Consider the following 21840-nt stretch of genomic DNA (forward strand, 5'->3'; position numbering starts at 1 on the left):
GTGTGTGGCCTCCACGTGCCTGTATGACCTCCCTACAACGCCTGGGCATGCTCCTGATGAGGCTGAGTATTGTGTGTGGCCTCCACGTGCCTGTATGACCTCCCTACAACGCCTGGGCATGCTCCTGATGAGGCTGAGTATTGTGTGTGGCCTCCACGTGCCTGTATGACCTCCCTACAACGCCTGGTCATGCTTCTGATGAGGCTAGTATTGTGTGTGGCCTCCACGTGCCTGTATGACCTCCCTACAACGCCTGGGCATGCTCCTGATGAGGCTCAGTATTGTGTGTGGCCTCCACGTGTCTGTATGACCTCCCTACAACGCCTGGGCATGCTCCTGATGAGGCTGAGTATTGTGTGTGGCCTCCACGTGCCTGTATGACCTCCCTACAACGCCTGGGCATGCTCCTGATGAGGCTGAGTATTGTGTGTGGCCTCCACGTGCCTGTATGACCTCCCTACAACGCCTGGGCATGCTCCTGATGAGGCTGAGTATTGTGTGTGGCCTCCACGTGCCTGTATGACCTCCCTACAACGCCTGGGCATGCTCCTGATGAGACTGAGTATTATGTGTGGCCTCCACGTGCCTGTATGACCTCCCTACAACGCCTGGGCATGCTCCTGATGAGGCTCAGTATTGTGTGTGGCCTCCACGTGCCTGTATGACCTCCCTACAACGCCTGGGCATGCTCCTGATGAGGCTGAGCATTGTGTGTGGCCTCCACGTGCCTGTATGACCTCCCTACAACGCCTGGGCATGCTCCTGATGAGGTTGCGGATGGTCTCCTGTGGGATCTCCTCCCAGACCTGGACTAAAGAATCCGCCAACTCCTGGACAGTCTGTGGTGCAACGTGACGTTGGTGGATGGAGCGAGACATGATGTCCCAGATGAGCTCAATCGGATTCAGGTCTGGGGAACGGGCGGCCAGTCCATAGCTTCAATGCCAATGTAGCACCCTGAGGATTCGGCTGCTACAGGGGTATTACACCTCAAGCCAGAGGTGTGGTATTCCACTCCCGGGTAAGGATGGAGTGTGGAACTGAGCTCAGTTAGCTGCATACACTACATACATCCCATTTCCGGGGGACAGATTGACGGTACTCCCACCAGTTTATGTGCAGGTACGACAGTGTCTGTCCCTGGCTGGAGTGGGAGGGGGGTGGAACATCCCAGTAGTGTAGGGGCAGATAGGGGGAGCAGTCTGGGTAAGGCTAGGAGCTCATTGGGTGCTGGTCACCTGAGCTCACACATAGAGGGAGTATATAAGGTGGGCACCATCTTAGATCAGGGTCAGTCAGTCAGTCTTTTGTAGAGTCAGAGGAGCAGAGCAGAGAAGCTCAGCCAGAAGGGCTGACAGGGAGTTGTGGTTCCGGCTGGGCCCAGCTCCAAGGCCAAGTCTGAGAGAGAGAGAGGAGTCAGAAGGACCCAGAGAGAAGAAGAAGGAACCCCAAGACCCCAGAATACAAACAGCAGGGTGAAGGGTTGGCACCCAGGGTACCGGATCCCAAGCTGGTGGAGGCCACTAATCCTCAGCCAGAGACCGGAGGTCGTGGGCAGGATCTGCCACGACCCTCACTAAATCCACTAGGAAGGCATACCAAGTATAGGGTCAGGGAACCCAGAAGAGGTGTACCCACCAAGAGACCCGAGGGAGCCGGACAGAAGTGGATCCCTAGTGAGAACGGCCAGAAGAGAGGGAAAGTCAGACAGGAGCTCAGGACCATGCTCCAGAATCGCTTGGGGGTTGGCCGAGTCCAGGACCTGGTGGACGCAGCACGGCTCGGGTGGTCGCTTCAGGCCAGAGTGACCATAAGAACACCCGTAAGTAAAAACCCCTGAACTGCACAGCCCGACTCTGAGTCTTCTTGCTTGATCATCCTGCACCTTCACAACCACCATCCTCTACACCTGACCCCCTGAGGCTATACCCCTCCCGTTGGGGGTTATACAACCACAGCTGCACACATACCAACAGCCTCAGCGGACCCTGCTGCAGCGGCGGCCTTTTGACCGCAAATCAACGGGTGGCGTAGTCGACACTAAGAACAACTATAACATCTGTAAAGACTGCCACACACTGAGTTTGACACCCTGGGCACGGACCGGGTCGCCGCCACTTGGAGACTACAACCCCCATCTGATCCGGCTCCGGGTAATCCCCAAACAGCACTGGCCCAGGGGGCGCGTCACCTTCATCTTGCAGGAACTGCTGACACACTCCAGCCACATGAGGTCTGGCATTGTCCTGCATTAGGAGGAACCCAGGGCCAACCGCACCAGCATATGGTCTCACAAGGAGTCTGAGGATCTCATCTCGGTACCTAATGGCAGTCAGGCTACCTCTGGCGAGCACATGGAGGGCTGTGCGGCCCTCCAAAGAAATGCCACCCCACACCATTACTGATCCACTGCCAAACCGGTCATGCTGAAGGATGTTGCAGGCAGCAGATCGCTCTCCACGGCGTCTCCAGACTCTGTCACGTCTGTCACATGTGCTCAGTGTGAACCTGCTTTCATCTGTGAAGAGCACAGGGCGCGAGTGGCGACTTTGCCAATCCTGGTGTTCTGTGGCAAATGCCAAGCGTCCTGCACGCTGTTGGGCTGTGAGCACAACCCCCATCTGTGGAGGTCAGGCCCTCATACCACCCTCATGGAGTTGGTTTCTAACCGTTTGTGCAGACACATGCACATTTGTGGCCTGCTGGAGGTCATTTTGCAGGGCTTTGGCAGTGCTCCTCCTGTTCCTCCTTGCACAACGGCAGAGGTAGAGGTCCTGCTGCAGGGTTGTTGCCCTCCTGCGGCCCACTCCATGTCTCCTGGTGTACTGGCCTGTCTCCTGGTAGCGCCTCCAGCCTCTGCACACTACGCTGACAGACACAGCAAACTTTCTTGCCACAGCTCACATTGATGTGCCATCCTGGATGAGCTGCACTACCTGAGCAACTTCTGTGGGTTGTAGAGTCCATCTCATACAACCACGAGTGTGAAAGCAGAACCAACATTCAAAAGTGACCAAAACATCAGCCTGAAAGCATTGGTACTGAGAAGTGGTCTGTGGTCCCCACCTGCAGAACCACTCCTTTATTGAGGGTGTCTTGATAATTGCCAATAATTTCCATCTATTGTCTATTCAATTTGCACAACAGCATGTGAAATTGATTGTCAATCAGTGTTGCTTCCTAAGTGGACAGTTTGATTTCACAGAAGTTTGATTCACTTGGCGTTATATTCTGTTGTTTAAGTGTTCCCTTTATTTTTTTGAGCAGTGTATTTGACGCGCCCCCAGGGCAGTGGGGTACTCGGTGTCCGGTCCTATGGATGCTGGGGGGGAATATGTCACAGTGGCTGGCCCAGTCCATGGCCCAGGGCGGTCAACAAAAAGGGGATAGTTTATATGGGGTTTATAGTTCGATCGTGACGCCACCTGTGGTTTCTGGTAATTTGTACCAGCGCTGCTGCAGACCTCTGAAGCTGTTGATAGGCAGCTAGGATGGAACAGCTCCCCACAGGTGGAGCGGGCCTCAGAGCAGTGTAGAGTTTGAAGGTGGGTGGTGATGCTGGGACTTGTAGTGCAGTCGGGGTGGCGCAGCAGGAGTAACTGACAGAGACAGGGGATTCGCTTCAATACCTTTACTGGTGCGGATGTCAGGTACGGTCCAGGGTACTCGGTACGAAGGGTGCACTTCAGGACTTCTCCCCAGTGAGCGGGTATAAGGCCTCCTGGTCCGTGTCTCCCTCTCTCTAAGTTCCTGGCCAGCCTGCAACTGGGCCTAGCTTCTGTGTCGTGCTGTTCCTTCACCTGTCGCTTGGTAGTAGGACCTTTTTCTGGTAACCACTATCCCTGGACGCAGGGGCCTTCGTGGTTCCTGGTCCTGTAATGGGTTTAGCTTCAGGTAGGCCAGGGACTTGTAGTCCTCCTGGTATGCCGGTGATGCCTACTGGGTATAAAGGGACCCTGTAGGCGTGGACCCGGTGTCTGGTTTGTATACTCGGGGTGAGCCTATGATGCTCCTCTGCCCCCTCAACTCCTCTCTCCTCTCCTCTTTGCCTCCGGCCACACTCGGGGCCCTCAATACAGCAGCAGACATGCTGCGTATTCGCTGCTCTCAGCGTCAGCACGCTCTCCTCAGACTAACTCTGACTACTCACTCACTTCCATGGCTCCACCCTCCATATATATATATCCCTAACGGGCTCCCTCTGGTGGTATGAGATGGAAGGGTGGAGGTGTTTGTATGTAATGAGGGCCTCTTGTGGAGAAGTCCATCCATGCACCCTTTTGGGTCCTGTGGTACCTGTGAACAGCAGGGTGCCACATATTTATATTCCATGCTTTGGAATCGGACGTGAATATACCATACGCTCACTGTGAGTTCCCAAATAACTGACCTAGTAGTGAAAAGAGTTGTGGCCTGGTCCATCACTCGTCAATCAATTGTGTAATTGCCCTGACGATTGGGGGCGGCCAACTGTTCCCCTGACAAATTGGTGCCTGCCGAAAGATCTGTGTGAGTCCCCATGTTGGTTCTTTGACATGCAGTCTAAACAGACTGCCGATCATCAGATGAATGAGCAAAATGCTTAATAGTTGGGTAAAATAATCTCTTCTGCTGCACAAAATATCATTATTCTTGGCAGCTCATGGTCCTGTATAAAAGCATTCGTACTGCCGGGAGCAATGGCAGCCTATGCGCATTGCTCTATTGATCTATTACAGATTGGTGAGCACCGTTATGCGCGGTCCTTCTGTGTAAACATGCTCCTACGTGCCTGCCGATAGGTAACCATTTACCATTCAGTTGTCGTTAATGCCACAGGTTGGATGGTGTAAATGTGACGCCTCTACTCGTAAAGCCCGTGTTTTACCCTGGGTGTTGGGAGACTCGGTGCTCAGGGCCATCACATTAGAAAGAGATGGTGTGGGCTTGTCCGGGTTGAGTGGCTGATTTTTAACGACTACGCCACCTGTTGTGCCTGGTGAAGGGTCACGAGCGCCGCTGCAGTCCGCTGAGGCCCGGTGTCATGGCGGCCAAAGTTCTCACTGCTCCCCACAGGCAGAGCAAGGCCTCAGGGCAGACAGACAGGATGGAGGGGGGTAGTAGTGCGGGGAGTACGGGCACCGTGTCGCATGGTATGGCGCATAATGAACAGTCCGGAGGCCATAGGGGTGAAGTTCCAAGGCTTTACTCACTTAGAGATGATAGCGGGAAGGCGACTCCCTGCTCCCCGCGGAGTCCTGCGGCCACCAGGGACGGGGGTCCGACTACCTCCGAGAAAGTCCAGTGTTCGGTAGCGACCCTACACCAGAGTGTTCCTGCACTACAGACTTCACCCTTTCCCCTCTGTGCGTGTGTAGAAAGGCCGGGTCTCCCTCTGAGCTCCTCTCAGGACTAGGGCACGTGTGGCAATTCCTCTCCATCCGATGCCCGGTGGGATCCTCAGGGCCTAACCGGGCTTTCCTGTCCAGGACATAGAGTACAAGGTCGGGTATCGGGGGGCGGTACCCCTCTTGCAGCCGGAATCCCTCTGAATAGATCAGGTAGGCGAGGACAGGTGGCATGCTCCGCTCCGTCTGCATCCTCCCCGGGACCCATTTGCTGGGGAGCCACACTCTAAAGCTCCCGGGCCTTCTTGATCCTGGTACTTGGCCGGGTTGAGACATTCCTTGTCTACAACCTACCTCTCGTCCCAAGGCCAGGGTACGAGGGGTGTGTCACTTGCCGGTGCAGGTCCACACAGGATCTGCGCTCCCGGAGGGAAGTCACAACAACACAAAGTAGTTTGACAGCTCAGTACGACCACTAGAACCGACGAGTTAGGACGGAAGGACCAATATCAAAAATGGCTTTTTATTAAATATGAAATCTGAAGTGTAACTAACTTGTAAGTCCTCCACCCACACCCACTAGCTGGTTCCTACCACTTTGTGTTCCCCAGTCTCCCTGTAACCAGGGGAGCAGCACCTAGTGCATACCAGCTTCCTCTGGTGGAGAAGTGTGGTGTTGAATGCAAGGCTGGGTCACGACTATCACACTGGCCTTACCTCAGAGGAGGAACACCACACTCCATTAGAGAAGTGCAGCATTCCTCTGGTGGTCGAACCCTCAGGGGCGCCACATTCCCCCCTGGTAAAACACAGCACATCCGCGGACTGCAAAAGAAGTAACACCCAGGAAATTTTCTTTTTATAATAACAAAACTATCTTCCCTTTATGGGAGGCACAGATTCTTGAACGTTGCATAACAGGTATAAAAATACAAAAGTATAAAATTATAAGAGTGCTAGAAAATGATAAAAGTGCTAGCATTTTCCAGAGACATTATTGCAGGCAGACAGATAAAGTGCACGGACGCAGAGTCAGTTCAGAAGTGCGAGGGATCTGTCCTAAACCCCCAACGTTGGCCCTGGGGTGGCTGCAGGGCATGAAGATCCCGAGTTGGACCTCCTGGAGAGGTTTTGAGGTATAAAATATCCGCGGTTTTGTATAAAACCAATATGGAGCACCTAAATAGATGCAAACTACAGTACAGACCAAAAGTTTGGACACACCTTCTCATTTAAAGTTTTTTCTGTATTTTCATGACTATGAAAATTGTACATTCACACTGAAGGCATCAAAACTATGAATTAACACATGTGGAATTATATACTTAACAAAAAATTGTGAAACAACTGAAAATAGATCTTATATTCTAGGTTCTTCAAAGTAGCCACCTTTTGCTTTGATGACTGCTTTGCACACTCTTGGCATTCTCTTGATGAGCTTCAAGAGGTAGTCACCGGAAATGGTTTTCACTTCACAGGTGTGCCCTGTCAGGTTTAATAAGTGGAATTTCTTGCCTTATAAATGGGGTTGGAACCATCAGTTGTATTGTGCAGAAGTCTGGTGGATACACAGCTGATAGTCCTACTGAATAGACTGTTAGCTGCTTTTTTCTTGCCATAATACAAATTCTAAGTAAAGAAAAACGAGTGGCCATCATTACTTTAAGAAATGAATGTCAGTCAGTCTGAAAAATTGGGAAAACTTTGAAAGTGTCCCCAAGTGCACTTGCAAAAACCATCAAGCGCTACAAAGAAACTGGCTCACATGAGGACCGCCCCAGGAAAGGAAGACCAAGAGTCACCTCTGCTTCTGAGGATAAGTTTATCCGAGTCACCAGCCTCAGAAATCGCAGGTTAACTGCAGCTCAGATTAGAGACCAGGTCAATGCCACAAAGAGTTCTAGCAGCGGACACATCTCTACAACAACTGTTAAGAGGAGACTTTGTGCAGCAGGCCTTCATGATAAAATAGCTGGAAGGAAACCACTGCTAAGGACAGGCAACAAGCAGAAGAGACTTGTTTGGGCTAAAGAACACAAGGAATGGACATTAGACCAGTGGAAATCTGTGCTTTGGTCTGATGAGTCCAAATTTGAGATCTTTGGTTCCAACCACCGTGTCTTTGTGCGACGCAGAAAAGGTGAACGGATGGACTCTACATGCCTGGTTCCCACCGTGAAGCATGGAGCAGGAGGTGTGATGGTGTGGGGGTGCTTTGCAGGTGACACTGTTGGGGATTTATTCAAAATTGAAGGCATACAGAACCAGCATGGCTACCACAGCATCTTGCAGCGGCATGCTATTCCATCCAGTTTGCGTTTAGTTGGACCATCATTTATTTTTCAACAGGACAATGACCCCAAACACACCTCCAGGCTGTGTAAGGGCTCTTTGACCAACAAGGAGAGTAATGGAGTGCTACGCCAGATGACCTGGCCTCCACAGTCACCAGACCTGAACCCAATCGAGATGGTTTGGGGTGAGCTGGACCGCAGAGTGAAGGCAAAAGGGCCAACAAGTGCTAAGCATCTCTGGGAACTCCTTCAAGATTGTTGGAAGACCATTTCCGGTGACTACCTCTTGAAGCTCATCAAGAGAATGCCAAGAGTGTGCAAAGCAGTCATCAAAGCAAAAGGTGGCTACTTTGAAGAATCTAGAATATAAGACATATTTTCAGTTGTTTCACACTTTTTTGTTAAGTATATAATTCCACATGTGTTAATTCATAGTTTTGATGCCTTCAGTGTGAATGTACAATTTTCATAGTCATGAAAATACAGAAAAAACTTTAAATGAGAAGGTGTGTCCAAACTTTTGGTCTGTACTGTATATGCATGGGGAAAGAGTCTGTCTGCTAGTCCGCAAGGACACGTGTCTCTAGAAAAACCGGGTAAGAAATCAAACATAATAGCAAAAGTCAACACATTAAAAATTGTGAACAAAAACTGCAACTACAGCCGGGGGCTGCTTTAAACCTCGGGCAGTCTTCTTGGAAAGGGCTCATTCCTCCCGACGGAGGCTAGCCGGTCCCCTGAGGCTGAGCGCGGGGTGGCGTCGCTCCTGGACACTTTATGTACCTCCAGGGCATACCACCCACGCTCTCCCTGGTGGCGAGAGAAAGTCACTGTGTCACCCAGGAAGAGGTTCTGACCGGTGTGTCCCTTCTTGAGGCGCGGCTCAACGTCTCGCCGGCTGACGAACACATCGTCCTGGAACTGGGGACACCGGATGAACCCCCACCCCGTCTCCTGGTGAAAACAGACGACTTGGCCTTCGTACCGGGGACTGGGACAGGTGGTCTCCTCCTGACACGCCCGAGATTTAGCATCTATGGTCCGGGCCTCGAGGCGCTCGCAGCGCAGCTCCCGCCGACGCTGCTCCCATGTGAGCTGGAATATCTGGTCGCTGCACCACTGGCTCCTCCTCCACGCTTCAGCCCGGGTCTCCTGGGGGAAGCCTATTAGGTCGCCCCGCTGGTTTTCCCAGGCCCACTCCTCAGCCTCGGGCCAGGTTACTGCTGGTGCGGGTAGCGGGATAAGAGCGGGTTGCTGCGAGTCCTCTATAGACGCGGACCAGTCCGGGTTGGAGCCGGTAGTTTCCTCTGCAGCTTCAGACACCTCCGTGTCAGGGTGTGGGCGGCATCGCAGGTCCCCACCCATGGCTGCCGATTACAGCTCTGGAGCTAGCGCTTGCTCCCAGGTGACTGCGTGGGGAATTATGTATTCCGACATGAGGTCCAGAATAGTCACGGTAGGCTCTGCAGCCGGGGCAGGGGTTGCACACTCACCCGCCACTGGGCCGCTCTCGACCTCTGTCACCGAGTCGACTTGTCCTGTGGCCTCAACTCCTTGGCGGTGGTCTCGGACACGCAGCAGCATCTCCTCCCGCCACGCAGCCGTCGCCGCCTCCAGGGCCTCTTTCTGCCTTTTTAAGAGTCCCGGAGCTTCCTGCTGGAGAAATGCAATATCTCCCGGGGTCAACACACTGCAGCCTTGCTCTCTGCCGGGTGAAGGGCCTGAACCGGGTTCAGTAGACGCGTGGTCTTGCTCCCCAGAGGCATCCATGTCTGCCTCTGTTGACTGCCAAGCTCCGACTGCAATGGCCGCACCTTGTTGCTTTTCTTCTTCCTCCTCTTTCGGGGCGGTTCCTGGGCGGAATGGTGACAGGCCCGCCTTCTTTCAGCCCATCCAGTTTGACTGGTATTACCTCGCGGACAGTCTCTGATGGAAGGGGCAGTCCACATTTTTGGCGCCAATCGGGAGCCCATCCCACAATGGGAAGCATTCAAAGACAGTCTTTTTACAGCGTTATGGCGTCTGTTCTTCTTGGGCGGGCGCCATTTTAAGTGTAAAACAACAGTTCAAGGTGTAAGGCACACAGTACCCGGTAGCAATGGGCACTTCTTCCTTTGCTGCGGGCACGCGATCCTGCCGACTACGCCAGATTTGTGATGCCTCTACTCGTAAAGCCCGTGTTTTACCCTGGGTGTTGGGGGACTCGGTGTCGGGCCCTGTGATGGAGAGATGGGATGCAGCCGTGGCCCGGGCCCGACCCGTGCTCAGGGCCGTCACATTAGAAAGAGAGGGTGTGGGCTTGTCCTGGTTGAGTGGCTGATTTTTAACGACTACGCCACCTGTGGTGCCTGGTGAAGGGTCACCAGCGCCACTGCAGTCCGCTGAGGCCCAGTGTCATGGCGGCCAAAGTTCTCACTGCTCCCCACAGGCGGAGCAAGGCCTCAGGGCAGACAGACAGGATGGAGGGGGGTAGTAGCGCGGGGAGTACGGGCACCGCGTCGCATTGGTATGGCGCATAATGAACAGTCCGGAGGCCATAGGGGTGAACTTCCAAGGCTTTACTCACTTAGAGATGATAGTGGGAAGGCGACTCCCTGCTCCCCGCGGAGTCCTGCGGCCACCAGGGACGGGGGTCCAACTACCTCCGAGAAAGTCCAGTGTTCGGTAGCGACCCTACACCAGAGTGTTCCTGCACTACAGACTTCACCCTTTCCCGTCTGTGCGTGTGTAGATAGGCCGGGTCTCCTTCTGAGCTCCTCTCGGGACTAGGGCTCGGGTGGCAATTCCTCTCCATCCGATGCCTGGTGGGATCCTCAGGGCCTAACCGGGCTTTCCTATCCAGGACATAGAGTACAAGGTCGGGTATCGGGGGGCGGTACCCCTCTTGCAGCCGGAATCCCTCTGAATAGATCAGGTAGGCAAGGACAGGTGGCGTGCTCCGCTCCGTCTGCATCCTCCCCGGGACCCATTTGCTGGGGAGCCACACTCTAAAGCTCCCGGGCCTTCTTGATCCTGGTCCTTGGCCGGGTTGAGACATTCCTTGTCTACAACCTACCTCTTGTCCCAAGGCCAGGGTACGAGGGCTGTGTCCCTTGCCGGTGCAGGCCCACACAGGATCTGCGCTCCGGGAGGGAGGTCACAACAACACACAGTAGTTTGACAGCACAGTACGACCACTAGAACCGACGACTTAGGACGGAAGGACCAAGATCAAAGATGGCTTTTTATTAAATATGAAATCTGAAGTGTAACTAACTTGTAAGTCCTCCACCCTCACCCACTAGCTGGTTCCTACCACTTTGTGTTCCCCAGTCTCCCTGTAACCAGGGGAGCAGCACCTAATGCATATAAGCTCCCTCTGGTGGAGAAGTGTGGTGTTGGATGCAAAGGTTGGGTCACGACTATCACACTGGCCTTACCTCAGAGGAGGAACACCACACTCCATTAGAGAAGTGCAGCATTCCTGTGGCAGTCGAACCCTCAGGGGCACCACATAAACTCATCTTAAGACACAATTAAAGAGTATCTCTATAAACTATGGATTGACACCTTAGTAGATTTGTGAAGAATTGGATGAGGAGGTGAGTCCTTCATTAAATCAAGATAAACCTTACACATAGAGTATAAACAACCAAGCTGAGGTTTTATAATAACTGAACATATAAGATTGACCTCGTCCGAAGACAATAAAGCTCAGACATGGAAAAAGAGAACGACCTCTGAAGATACAGGTAGACCACCAGAAGACTCACCACAAGATGAGGAGTTCTGAAGGAGCACAATACAGATAGACTCTATTAAAGATCTTCTGACTTTGGTTTTTCTGACTTGCCTCTGAGTGATTTGAGTGTCCCATTATCAGATAATTGAAATTAAGGTATATTCACATACATGGAATGGATCTTCACAAATCTGCGAGTATTTCCCTATACAAAACATCCTAAAAAGTCAGCTGGGTTAACGGAAGATATGTAAACCTTATATATTGAGCCCTGGTCCTCCACCCTATACATCCAGTCCTATTACTCTTATGCTTCTGTCTTTATCATGATGATCCTCACCCATAAACCAGTTTTCCTCCTTTTCTTTCTTCTCCAGATGAGGTCTCCCGTATCTGGAATGAGGACTCCTTCTTTGGTTACCAGTATCTGAATGTAGTTAACCCAATGCTGATAAAGAAATGCACCCGACTACCGGAGAACTTCCCGGTCAGTAGCAGCATGGTGGCCGCCTCCCTGGGGAGCACCACTGATCTTCACAAAGAACTTCAGGTGAGGGACTGATCACCATATTACCTTATGATGTCTCCTCAAGTCCTCCTTCTCAATACACAACTTAGCTGTAATATAGTCTCTCTTTATTAAACATGTCTGTCTAATAAAGAGTGAAATAAAGATACCAAAAGTTATGGTGGAGTGGAAGGAGAAGGTGGAAGATACCTGAAAGGTGTAGAGACCAGATGCAGCCGTGGAGGAGATAGAACGCGGTGTCCACCGTTAGTTCAGTTATCTTCCACCTTCTCCCTCCACTCCACCATGACTTTTAGTATCTTTATTTCTTCCACAGTGCTCTGTGCCAAACCCGGCCTCAGCCTTACTCCTATCATCACTTTGTATCTGATAGGTTCCATCATGTATTGGTTTCCATCCTACCTTGTTATCCCATCCCACCCTTGTCCTCCTTCCCATCCATTCCCCATGTTGTATATTCCATATCTATTTTACATGACCATTCGATTATTTTCAATTATGCCTATTTTGATTTCGTTTTGCTATGCTTGTATTCCGTATATACATTTGTCCATGTGACACTTAACTTTGTTTTTTTCACTCTTGTAGTACACCGATGAAGGTCCTTGTGACCGAAACTGCTCGTTGTACTACACATGATTATTAAATATTCATTTATAAAAATACTCACGAGTTAATTGAGTGCCAGGTTATTTATTGATAATACTACTGGCTTGCAACCCTACCTGAGCACCTCTACCACTCCAGGAGTGCGGTAGTTTCTATATTCTGTTTAATAAAGAGAACCTATATTACAGCAAATGGAACCTTCCATGACCACTATGTAGATATAGCTCCATGCAGGCAAATTGTGGTCCCCAGACAAAGAGAAAAGTGGCTGTGAGTAACCTAAATTGTCACATCCTAAATAATAGATTTCACATAGATAGTCCAAGTATATAAAGAAATGAGAGTACTCCCAATATCACTTATATATACAAATTTTTACAAAGGTGTGCGATAATCACCAAGTAAAGAAAGGAGTAACAAAAAGAATATTAAAATGAATATTTTATTTGAGACATATATATAAAAAGATAAATAAAAGGGAAAGGTACCAATCAAAGGAAGACACAATAGGAGCTATTTAGTGCTTGGGAGGATACTAGATGAAAAAAATAATGTAAATAGGGCTAAGGGTGTCCGTAATCAAAAGTTCCCCTCTAAACGATACGCGCACGTTTCGCATTAGCTTCTTCTGGAGGCGCCTCCAGAAGAAGCTAATGCGAAACGTGCGCGTCGGGGCAGGAAGCAGGAGCTTTCACATTGGTATGGGATATATTTTTTTATGACTTTATTGTGAATTATCTATCTGGTGTTGATACTTATGTTTGATATTCCACCTTTCATTGGAGGACTCGCTTTGGCATATCGGTTAGAGGGGAACTTTGTATTTTTTGGCCGTGTCATTTTTTGTGTTTAAGGCACGATAGCACTGCTGTTGTTTCCCTCACCTGATATGCAGCTGTCAGCGATTTGCCCCGTTATGTGGAACATATAGGTTAACTTTGGGTGCTTCTTTGTTTTTCATTGGACTAATTAAATCATTTTGGAATGTCATGGATTATATTTACAAAGAGCGCTGCTGAGCAGATATTTTTTACCATGAAATTTTGATTACGGACACCCTTAGCCCTATTTACATTATTTTTTTCATCTAGTATCCTCCCAAGCACTAAATAGCTCCTATTGTGTCTTCCTTTGATTGGTACCTTTCCCTTTTATTTATCTTTTTATATATATGTCTCAAATGAAATATTCATTTTAATATTCTTTTTGTTACTCCTTTCTTTACTTGGTGATTACCGCACACCGTTGTAAAAATTTGTATATATACAGTACAGACCAAAAGTTTGGACACACCTCATTTAAAGATTTTTCTGCATTTTCAAGACTATGAAAATTGTACATTCACACTGAAGGCATCAAAACTATGAATTACCACATGTGGAATTATATACTTAACAAAAAAGTGTGAAACAACTGAAAATATGTCTTATATTCTAGGTTCTTCACAGTAGCCACCTTTTGCTTTGATGACTGCTTTGCACACTCTTGGCATTCTCTTGATGAGCTTCAAGATTTAGTCACCGGAAATGGTTTTCCCCTCACAGGTGTGCCCTGTCAGGGTTAATAAGTGGGATTTCTTGCCTTATAAATGGGGTTGGGACAATCAGTTGTGTTGTGCAGAAGTCTGGTGGATACACAGCTGATAGTCCTACTGAATAGACTGTTAGCTGCTTTTTTCTTGCCATAATACAAATTCTAAGTAAAGAAAAACGAGTGGCCATCATTACTTTAAGAAATGAAGGTCAGTCAGTGCGAAAAATTGGGAAAACTTTGAAAGTGTCCTCAAGTGCAGTTGCAAAAACCATCAAGCACTACAAAGAAACTGTCTCACATGAGGACCGCCCCAGGAAAGAAAGACCAAGAGTCACCTCTGCTTCTGAGGATAAGTTTATCCGAGTCACCAGCCTCAGAAATCGCAGGTTAACAGCAGCTCAGATTAGAGACCAGGTCAATGCCACACAGAGTTCTAGCAGCGGACACATCTCTTCAACAACTGTTAAGAGGAGACTTTGTGCAGCAGGCCTTCATGGTAAAATAGCTGCTAGGAAACCACTGCTAAGGACAGGCAACAAGCAGAAGAGACTTGTTTGGGCTAAAGAACACAAGGAATGGACATTGAACCAGTGGAAATCTGTGCTTTGGTCTGATGAGTCCAAATTTGAGATCTTTGGTTCCAACCACCGTGTCTTTGTGCGACGCAGAAAAGGTGAACGGATGGACTCTACATGCCTGGTTCCCACCGTGAAGCATAGAGGAGGAGGTGTGATGGTGTGGGGGTGCTTTCCTGGTGACACTGTTGGGGATTTATTCAAAATTGAAGGCATACTGAACCAGCATGGCGACCACAGCATCTTGCAGTGGCATGCTATTCCATCCGGTTTGCGTTTAGTTGGACCATCATGTATTTTTCAACAAGACAATGACCCCAAACACACCTCCAGGCTGTGTAAGGGCTATTTGACCAAGGTGGAGAGTGATGGGGTGCTACGCCAAATGACCTGGCCTCCACATTCACCAGACCTGAACCCAATCGAGATGGTTTGGGGTGAGCTGGACCTCCAGAGTGAAGGCAAAAGGGCCAACAAGTGCTAAGCATCTCTGGGAACTCCTTCAAGATTGTTGGAAGACCATTTCTGGTGACTACCTCTTGAAGCTCATCAAAAGAATGTCAAGAGTGTGCAAAGCAGTTATCAAAGCAAAAGGTGGCTACTGTGAAGACCCTAGAATATAAGACATATTTTCAGTTGTTTCACACTTTTTTGTTAAGTATATAATTCCACATGTGGTAATTCATAGTTTTGATGCCTTCAGTGTGAATGTACAATTTTCATAGCCAAGAAAACACAGAGAAATTTTTAAATGAGAAGGTGTGTCCAAACTTTTGGTCTGTACTGTACATCCTAAATAATACATGAAAAAGGTGCTACAAGAAATAACCTGTTGTCTGCAAGAGTTAGAAATGCAGTTACTGCTTTACTATACTGGTAATATTTAATCCTTGAGTGAAAACTTTTCCACCTTGTTCACAGGATGGAAACATCTTCCTGGCTGATTACAAGGTTCTGGACGGAGTTCCTCCTAATGACTTGATTAATAAAAATCCTCAATACCTGACTGCCCCCATGTGTCTGCTGTGGAAGGACCCCAAGGACCAGCTGCTTCCCATCGCTATCCAGGTATTGTCCAGTTACCCCATACAGCATTTGTATCCAAGGGGTGTTTTGACCGCTTTCTTCATCCTCTTGCCATATTTCACATCCTTTTGACATGAATCCTAAACTTTGTGCCCACAGTTCTTTCTACCATAAAGAGGATGTTTTATTTGGTTCCTTCTTTAATCCTGAGCTATTGTAAAGGGTCCAACATTGTGGACTTTTGGCTATAGTTTTGATTGTGTGATGGCTAGAGACGTCTAATGCTGCTAATCATGAGGACCAAAGATATATAATTGTAGTCTTCTGATGTAGGAAAAGTGTCCAATTTATTTTCTGGGAGGTTCATCTGTAAACCAGAGCATGATCTGCACAGGAAAAGTTATAGAGATTTGGTTCTGATACTGAAGATTAGTGAGTACAACACTAGAGCATAATGCAAAATGTCTTTTCGTATTTGACTCTGAACTTCCCTTGGAAGGAGGGTCTTTGTGTACATTTAATGTCCAGGTTGTCAGCTTTGGGTGATGGGTCACTGTAATCTTTGATAGAAAATCAAACACATTTTATTGAGGCTTTCTGGATGAGGTCCATCTCCTGCTTCAATTACAGTTGGGTCAGACTCCAGGAGAACAGATGCCGATCTTCTTGCCCAGTGACAATGAGTGGGACTGGACCTTGGCCAAGATCTGGGTGCGCAATGCCGACTTCCAGGTCCACCAGACGATTTATCATCTTCTCCACACCCATCTGTTTGCTGAAGTATTTAACATAGCCACTCACCGGAACTGCCGCGTAACCATCCAGTGTACAAGGTGAGAGACGTCCACCCCGTGATTAGATTTCAACCTGAATTCTGTAACACTGGACATGTAACGGAGATGAATGGTCTTTGTTAAATTAATCCAACTTGTGAAATGATGGATCCATCCAAGAGTCAATCTCTGCTCTTGTGGTTTCTAACATTCTGATTCCTATCACCTACTAAAAACCAAACATGGCAGATCAGTGCAGACCCCCAAAGACCATCAGTATCCACTCCTACCAATAAGCCCCTGTCATCTGCCAACATTCATATCAATTTAGTGGAGATCTTCTCTAATGGTGGGAAATGTCTTAGTCACTCATCAATGGTTTATTGTCTACTTTGATTCTTCTTCTCCATTTTTCCTGCAGCTCATTATCCCTCATCTACGCTACACTCTGAACATCAATATTCTCACCAGATGTGAAGTCATTGGTCCTGGGGGCATTTTTGATCAGGTAAGACCCTTATGTTTTAAAAGAACCTTTGTTAGGGGGACCTTTGACGCCTATTTATTCATGACAGAGGCCGGTTATCAGGTTTGCCTTTAAGCTTTATATATTCTCTTTTGCTCAGATTATGACTGTTGGTAAAGGAGGTATCAATGTTTTACTGGAGAAGGCGATGCAGGAGGTGACGTACAGCGGCCTCTGTCTGCCTGACGACATCGAGGCCCGAGGATTGGAGTCCATTCCCAATTACTACTACAGAGATGATGGGAAGATGATCTGGGAGGCGATGGAGAGGTGACGTGTACATGACAATGTCCCCTCTGGATGTAAAGCCATTTATGACATTGTTGGAGCCAGAACATACCGAACTTAAGATTTATAGGCAGTTTCTTAAAGAAGCACTCATCTTAAAATTGGGGATGCAGTGTGTTCAGAATTGGCCAATCACTTACTGTATACACTCATGTTACATAGTAGTAACCTGAGTGTAAATGTGCAGTGTGACCCACTGAGTCAGCACGGTGGCTCAGTGGTTAGCAGTGTTGCTTTGCAGTCCTGTGGTCCTGGGTTCACATCCCACCAAGGACTATTTGAAAAGAGTTTGTGTGTTTGCATGGATTTCCTCCCACACTCCAAAGCCTGATAGGGAATTTAGATTGTGAACCCCAATAAGGAAAGTGATGATGTATTTCCCCACATGCATTTTACCAAATGCATGTCAGAAAAAAATGGGTTATGTCTGATGTGACCAAGGTTGACCATTTTAGATTTAATTCTAAAAGGTAAATTTGGTGCAAAGCCAATACTGTGCATCAGAAATGAACACCATGCCCACAGTGAAGCATGGTGGAGGCAGTGTGATGTTTTGGGACTTGACAGCTGGAATTGGAGCCTTAGGTAAGGTGGAGGGAATTACGAACAGGTCCAAATATCTGTTATTTTTTAAGCAAAACTTTCAGGCCTCTGCTAAAAGCTGAAGATGAATTTCAGCACAATAATGAACCTAACCAACTTTCAAACCATAAAAAGAACGGCTTCACCAGAAGATGAAAGCTTTGGGTGATAACCTTCAAGGGCGCTGTACACAGGAGATTCCCTCGTAATATGACAGTTGTGGCGCTACTGCTAGAGTGGGGGCAAAGATCACAAATTCTAGATGTGCAGCGCTGATAGACTCCGACCCAAAAAGACTGAAAGCTGCCAGAAATTCAAAGATGAATTAATAAAGTATTAGTTTAAGGGTCTGCAGATTCAAGCAAACATATTATTTTAGTTCTTTATTTTTGTTTTTCCTCCAAAAAAGATTTCAGTTTATTTTTCAATTAAATTGTATATAGATTATCTGCAACATTAAAAGTGGAAAAAGTTCTAAAATGATTCTTCGTGGAATGATATTTGTTACATAACAAAAACCTAGCATCTTAACAGGGTGTGTAGACTTTTTATATCCACTTAATATGCAGTGCCCATATGAATAGTGCCTGATACATGTTAATGAAATCTAATAAAGGCAAACCGTGGCCACTTAGCACTCATATAGTCTACATAAAGCTCTGTACTCTATGGGCACTGAAACTGAGTAATGAATGATCAAGAATGGTCCCACACGGCCACATTGTATGGTGGCATAAAGCCAGGAAGTATTCAGACAGGACCATCCTGTGCCCAGATTACTAGCACATAATGGGGCCAGAGATCAAAACTAGTAAGTCTAGATGTCTATTTATAATGACCGGGATGAGTCTTGAGATGATCCCACAGTATACATTGTGTGCAGAATTATTAGGCAGATGCGTATTTTGATCACATGATACTTTTTATACATGTCGTCCTACTCCAAGCTGCATATTCTTGAGAGCCAACTACCAATTAAGTAAATCTGGTGATGTGCATCTCTGTAATGAGGAGGGATGCTGACTAATGACATCAACACCCTATATAAGGTGGACTTAATTATTAGGCAACTTCCTTTCCTTTTGGCAAAATGGGTCAGAAGAGAGATTTGACGGGCTCTGAAAAGTCCAAAATTGTGAATTGTCTTGCAGAGGGATGCAGCAGTCTTGAAATTTCCAAACTTTTGAAGCGTGATCACCGAACAATCAAGCGTTTCATGGCAAATAGCCAACAGGGTCGCAAGAAGCGTGTTGGCCAAAAAAACAAAATAACTGGCCATGAATTGAGGAAAATCAAGCGTGAAGCTGCCAAGATGCCATTCGCCACCAGTTTTGCCATATTTCAGAGCTGCAACATTACTGGAGTATCAAAAAGCACAAGGTGTGCGATACTCAGGGACATGGCCAAGGTAAGGAAGGCTGAAAAACCACCACCTTTGAACAAGAAACATAAGATAAAACGTCAAGAATGGGCCAAGAAATATCTTAAGACTGATTTTTCAAAGGTTTTATGGACTGATGAAATGAGAGTGACTCTTGATGGGCCAGATGGATGGGCCAGAGGCTGGATCAGTAAAGGGCAGAGAGCTCCACTCCGATTCAGACGCCAGCAAAGTGGAGGTGGGGTACTGGTATGGGCTGGTATCATCAAAGATGAACTTGTGGGACCTTTTCGGGTTGAGGATGGAGTGAAGCTCAACTCCCAGACCTACTGCCAGTTTCTGGAAGACAACTTCTTCAAGCAGTGGTACAAGAAGAAGTCAGTATCGTTCAAGAAAAACATGATTTTCATGCAGGACAATGCTCCATCACATGCATCCAACTACTCCACAGCGTGGCTGGCCAGTAAAGGTCTAAAAGAAGAAAAAATAATGACATGGCCCCCTTGTTCACCTGATCTGAACCCCATAGAGAACCTGTGGTCCATGATAAAAAGTGAGATCTACAGGGAGGGAAAACAGTACACCTCTGGGAGCAGTGTCTGGGAGGCTGTGGTGAGATCTACAGGGAGGGAAAACAGTACACCTCTGGGAGCAGTGTCTGGGAGGCTGTGGGGGCTGCTGCACGCAATGTTGATCGAAAACAGATCAAGCAACTGACAGAATCTATGGATGGAAGGCTGCTGAGTGTCATTATAAAGAAAGGTGGCTATATTCATCACTAATTTTTTTGTTTTTACATGTCAGAAATGTTTATCTCTAAATTTTGTGCACTGATATTGGTTTACCTGGTGAAAATAAGCAAGTGAGATGGGATTATATTTGGTTTTTATTAAGTTGCCTAATAATTCTGCACAGTAATAGTTACCTGCACAAACAGATATCCTCCTAAGATAGCCAAATCTAAAAAAAAACCACTCCAACTTCCAAAAATATTAAGTTTGGATATTTATGAGTCTTTTGGGTTGATTGAGAACATAGTTCTTCATCAATAATAAAAATAATCCTCTAAAATACAACTTGCCTAATAATTCTGCACACAGTGTATAGGAAGCCATGATCTAATCTTCATCTCCTCTCTCCTTCCAGCTTTGTATCCGGCATTGTGCAGTATTATTATAAGAGTGACGAGTCTGTGAGGACAGATCCAGAACTGCAGGCCTGGGTGGCCGAGATCTACGAGAAGGGCTTCCTGAAACATGAATCCTCTGGTACGACCATCATAATGTCATAATTATCACAACCAAGAGTAAGGAGGCTCTGATACAGGACAGATCTACACGGTGGTCTAAGAAACAGGAGAAGTTCTTTACTTCTACTGATCCTGGGATATATTATGTCTTATTCTCCACCTGTGGATGCAGCTTAAACCTGACGTAATGTGAATGTTGCTGCTTCAGATGAAGACTTGATAGTTGGGATGTAAAAGTTTGTACACCCCTGGTCAAAATTCCTGTTACTGTGAACAGTTAAGCAAGTTGCAGATGAAATGATCCCTAAAAGGCCGAAAGTTACAGATGAGACCTTTCCTTTGTATTTTAGGCAAAAAAATAATATTTTTTTTCAACTTTCATATTTTAAAAATTACAAAAAGGAAAATGGGCCGATGCAAAAGTTTGGGCACCCTGCATGGTTAATACCTAGTTGCGCCCCCTTTTGAAAAGTATCACAGCTTGTAAATGCTTTTACGTAAACGTAGCCAGACAGGAGTCTTTCACTTCTTGTTTGAGGGACTTTCCCCCATTCTTCCTTGGAGAATTCCTCCAGTTCTGTGAGATCTTGGATCGTCTTGCATGCTCTGCTATTTTGAGGTTAAGTCACAGATTTTCATTGATGTTCAGATCAGGAGACTGTGAGGGCCGTTGTAAAACCTTAGCTTAGCTTGTGCCTTTTGAAGTCGTCTATTGTGGATTTTAACATGTGTTTAACATCATTATCCATTTGTAGAACCTTCCTCTTTAGCTTAAGTTTTTTTACAGATGGTGTTATGTTTCCTTCAAGAATTTGTTGAAATTTCATTGAATCCATTCTTCCCTCTACAGATTAAATGTTCCCCGTGCCATTGGCTGCAACACAACCCCAAAGCATAATGGATCCACCGCCATACTAAATGGTTGGCGGGATGTTCTTTCCTGAAATTCTGTGCCCTTTTTTTCTCCCCACATACCTTTGAACATTGTGGCCAAAGAGTTTTATTTTACCCTAATCGGTCCGCAGGACTTGATTCCAAAATGCATCAGGCTTGTTTAGATGTTCTTTTGCACTTCTGATGCTGAATTATATGGTGAGGATGCAGGAGAGGTTTTCTTCTGATGACTCTTATATGAAGGCCATATTTGTGCAGGTGTCTCTGAACAGTAGAACAATGTACCACAACTCAAGTTTGCTAAATCTTTCTGAAGGTCTTTTGCAGTCATGTGGGGGTTCTGATTTGCCTCTCTAGCAAGCCTACGAGCAGCTCTTACTGAAAATTTGCTTGGTCTTCCAGACCTTATCTTGACCTCCACTGTTCCTGGTAACTGCCATTTCTCAATTACATTTTGAACTGAGGAAAGTGCAATTAAAAGCGCTTTGCTACCTTCTTATAGCTTTTCCTGCTTTGTAGCCTCCAACATTTTC

General features: G+C 47.2%; 1 pseudogene; it reads left to right on the forward strand.

Annotated features, from left to right (window-relative positions):
* LOC141243409 (hydroperoxide isomerase ALOXE3-like) overlaps positions 1-21840 on the forward strand; it is a 33667-nt pseudogene that overhangs the window by 9276 nt on the left and 2551 nt on the right.

This window comes from Phyllobates terribilis, unplaced genomic scaffold (genome assembly GCF_046119375.1).
Source record: "Phyllobates terribilis strain yellow unplaced genomic scaffold, ASM4611937v1 Scaffold_2__4_contigs__length_985480577, whole genome shotgun sequence".
Lineage (NCBI taxonomy): Eukaryota > Metazoa > Chordata > Amphibia > Anura > Dendrobatidae > Phyllobates > Phyllobates terribilis.